Below are 4,598 nucleotides of genomic sequence, written 5' to 3'. Positions count from 1 at the left end.
CAGATGAAAAATTTCCCAGCATGCAAAGGGTTAATGTATTTATATCAGTTTCTTCTGCACAGCTATTTTATAAATAAACTGAATAACCAAAATATTTTTGAAAATAGTAACACAGTTTAGTAATTCATGGCATCAAATGCATGTATCTGGCGCCAGACAACTGGCCCCAATACCAACTTGCCCCAAAACAAACTCACATCAAAGATATGGTCACTCGCTCCAACCAAGAGACAACTCGCCCCAATTTATTTTCGTGCATCTTATTGTTTCTTTATTTAAAGTATTTTATCTTTATATTCTTTGTTTATTTAGCAAAGCACGTATATATTTTGATAAATGTGTATTTCAACAGTACATTGTATTTTGAATAAATCAAATACAGGTCATCTGAAATGCATGTATCATTATATTTGTAAAAGCCAAGAATATTCTGGATATTCCTCTTTTTTCAATTGTTTTGAATATCCTCAAGATTTGATTTCCTGAATGTTGAAGAAAACTTATTAGATAATAATACCACATATTTACAACTCACTTTTTTAATAGAGACCATAAATAGTTTTAAAAAGTGGTTTAAATTGTGTATTTACTTTTTCAATAGGATACAACCATAATTAAACCAAGAAGTTTATGAAGAAGGGATCACTGGATTTTGTCACTTTGGTACAAGAAACAGAAAAGGTATACTTATTTAGCTGCATTTTTTTTCTGTTGATTTCATTTGAGAATATTGAAATAATTTGTAGATAATGTTTTCAGATATTCAGGCAAGTTGAGATTTCATTAAAAAATTTTTTTATGTCATTTCACAATATTCTTGAATGGAAACAGAAAAAAACAGTTCAACGAACTAATTGTTGATATATAAAACAAAGTCTTTGTATGTAAAAGAATTTAAAAAATGATCCTACACTACATTAGGTGAATATTGAAATTTTACAAAAAAATCTGACAGGAATGTTAAAAAATGGTGTCATGAAAAATAAAAAATTCTATATGTACATGTAGCTACATCTTGTGTCAAATTCTTAGCTTTATGTTCAAAACATTTATTGTTAAATGCAGAAATGTCTTTTCAAGGATATCATAGACCACCTTACTTATACGGAAGCATAGGAGCTGTTGAAGGAAATTGCTGCCAGACAGTCAACAGTTATCACTGACAGCCTGTCCTGGCCCAGCTGGGACCATCCTCAAGCTAACCATGATGATGTGTTTGCAAGAATTGTCCATTTGGTAGAACATGATGAAGACGAGCTTTGTTGTAGCATGGCCTGACAATACTGTACAAGCCAGAGACCAGTATGTTTACTGTTGTTGAATATGACCCATTTTTCATGTTTATTTTTCTGTGGGCCTGTTTAACAGAATTAATAATGCACTTTATCTATTTCAAATATGTTGTTTTTCTGTGGACTGTTTAACAGAATTATTAATGCATTTTATCTATATCAAATATTTTATTTGTCTGTGGGCCTGTTTAACGGAATTAGCAATGCATTTTATCTTTATCAAATATTGTTGCTTGTAATATGAATATAGAACACGTAAAACTACTCATGTAATTGTCTCAGCTTATAATCAAAAGTGTAGAAAATTTAACTCATTTACTGTCGAAACAGTGGCCATTATGTTCCTGCATCTTAAAAGTTGGACAATAACAGCTAATATATATATATAGATAGATTTAGCAAGGGGTTTTGAGTTTTTTATGTGTTCATATTTTTCAGAAAAAGGGTTAAGTGGTGACTGATCCTCTCATCCTCCTTATCCAGGAAACGTTTTGGAACAACGTGTTGGCACTGAAGATGTGGAGGACACAGATTGATCTCAGTACATCCTTTGGATACATGGACACCTTCAAAGGGACGACAACAAAACTGTACCTGCCTTTTTTTTGAAAGGAAGTAGTTAATACAATTATTGTTAACAGCTTTTTTAGTCTTGTTGTTTAAGAATGCTTTCAACATTTAAGTGGATAAACGGTTGTTTTAAATTTGAATCTTCAGTAATGCATTCTTTATTAAATGATGTAATCTTATTTCTTTCAATATAGCGTAAATAATAAGAACATAATTATCCTTTGTATACAAAATGAAAACCAAGTTTACTGTTCTATTAATCATTATTTATTTATCTTGTTCTTTTGTCAGAAATATTACAGGGGCATACATACAGTATTCCTTAAATAAAAGGGGCAGTTCTTAGAAAATTAACATGTATTTTAGCAATGCATATTCAAACTTTTTCCACATTTATAACCAGCAACAATATGTAAGTATTATAATGTAACACAAATTAATACTATGAATTTACTACTGATTTTGCCGTGCCTGTCATCAAATAAACATGTTCTACTGAAAGTTTCTTAAAAGATGTTATGTGGAAGACTTAATCAATCATTTAATAAATATTTGAGCCTTGCTCTGGGAAAAGGGGGTTTAATGCATGTACTTAATGTTGTCCAAGATTAGGCTGTGCAGACTGCACAGGCTAATCAGGGGCAACACTTTCCGCCTTATCTGGATTTTCTCTAAGAGACTCCCTTTCAACAAAAAATACAATAAAGCAGCAATTGTCTGCCTGATTGGTATGATCAGCACAGGTTAATCTCGTACGACAATTTACGCACTTGCATTAAGCCCCATTTTCACAGGGCAAGGCTCACCTATTTAGGTTTTAGCTGTCTATATGCTCTTTAACTTTTGAATCATGATGCAGTTTCATATAATAATGTATTATGAGTCGTTTTTAATTGATTCCACTGGGGGCTGACGAGGTCAAAGAGTAGTCCGTTTCGCTACGACGTCGGGTATATGTTTTACTACAAAAACATTGTTAAAATACACATGAAATCGAAAACGGAGTAATAGAAAATTGTGTTTAAAACATGTAAGATTATGCTTTTCTTCTAACAAAACTCTGAATTTAAGCACAATGACATTTCATAGGTCTGTTTCATTAAATTATAATCCAAGATGTGTCTGGTTTATGCGGTTAAACATGAAATATACCGCTGATTTATCAAACCGAAGTCAAGTTTCACTTTAAAAAAAGCAATTTAGGTTTACAACTGTGTTTAATGACACAATTTTACAATTTCCAAATTTATCTATGTATCGTTAAGCCACTGGTGTGTTTAGAAATATGTAGGGTGACCCAGTTATCAGAAGTAAAGGCTATTATTATTACTTTTATTAGGCATAATCATGGCTCTGACAGTATACGTATATGCCTCGCTACGACAACGCTTTAGCGTGTATGCGTTTCTCACAGAAGACGTATTGGTTATCTCTCGAAGGCAAAATAAAGAAAAGTTATTTTAATACAGAGTTCTTGAGTGGCTGGATGTTTCCTTTGAGGACGAGGTAGTAACAACGGCACAGCATGATCCGAAGCGCACAGTCGACATGGTAATGAACATTATTACGATATTATTAAATTCACGGCAAGGCCAAAGGAAACGATTCAAATCGAAAATCCATATATAAGATGACAGTTGAGAGTCGAGAAACTCATGTCGTCGGTCTCAATAAAAATGACTCATCTTCTCCTCGTGACAATCCCTTATACGTTTATTTTGATAGAGAGCGACGATAGGTTTTCAGCATACGGTACTCTTTATCAAATAACATTTGATTCTCGTTATCCCCAACTCGCTTATCTCGAAACGCTGCTTATGTCAAAGTAAATCCCATGTCCCAACTTCGATCATTATTTATCTCATACAGATTTTGATTTTTACATTGTAAATATCAAAGCGATTTTCTTGAAAATCGGTTATCGTCAACTTATTTGAGATGAACTTTATGTTCGTATACATGATTTCACCTGTAAAATGCACACCTGTAACAGCCGTAAGGTGTGGAAAGTTTGACCCCAATAGCACAAATCCGCAATTGCATAACCAATATATTGTTGTAAAGGTGTGGCAGTGGGTTTCTGTCACAGGTTTTTGTTTACTGCGTACATGACGGCTGGTAAATTTACCTCGTGTTACAATGCGGTTAAGGCCCAGTCTCACTATGACGCCGGCAGAGCCCTAGTGCGTGATCAGGCATCTACCGGGATGAACCGGGGCCCTACCGGGATGATCCGGTGCTCCAACGGGATGAACCGTGGACGACCGGGGACAACCGGGGCTCCACCGGGAAAGTATTGAAATGTTTAATACCTATGGGATGAACAGGGAGTCACCAAGTAGGACCGGCAACGACTGGCGTGGCACCGGGAACAACCGGGACTGTACCGGGAACAACCGGGACGGCACCTTAGCTCCACCGGGGCCCAAACACACCCCAGCAGAGCCACGGCAACGCCCCGGTGGAGCCCCGGTGAATGCCGGCAGAGTCTCTTTATAGCTACGTTACATAAGTAAACTGGTGCTCTGACGGTGCCGTCCCGGTTGTTTCCGGTGAAGTTCCGGTTGTTTCCAGTGCAAAGCCGGTCCTTCCCGGTAACTCCTGGTTCATCACAGATGTATTAAACGTTTGAATACTTTCCCGGTGGAGCCCCGGTTGTCCACCGTTAAACTGGGGCGTTGCAGCAGCTCTGCCGTGGTTTGATGCCGTAAAAGCCCCGGTGAGTGCCGGCGGAGT

General features: G+C 36.3%; 1 long non-coding RNA gene across 1 annotated transcript; it reads left to right on the top strand.

Moving 5' to 3' along the window:
• The first annotated feature begins 390 nt into the window (after positions 1-390).
• Positions 391-3,159, top strand: LOC127833850 (uncharacterized). The gene is made up of 3 exons (XR_008027644.1): positions 391-681; positions 1,081-1,302; positions 1,731-3,159. It is a non-coding gene; the product is annotated as an uncharacterized LOC127833850 (long non-coding RNA).
• The last annotated feature ends 1,439 nt before the right edge of the window (positions 3,160-4,598 follow it).

The sequence above is a fragment of the Dreissena polymorpha genome, chromosome 6 (assembly GCF_020536995.1).
Source record: "Dreissena polymorpha isolate Duluth1 chromosome 6, UMN_Dpol_1.0, whole genome shotgun sequence".
Lineage (NCBI taxonomy): Eukaryota > Metazoa > Mollusca > Bivalvia > Myida > Dreissenidae > Dreissena > Dreissena polymorpha.
Note: the sequence above shows the minus strand (reverse complement) of the source record. Positions and strands in the feature narration are given on the sequence as shown.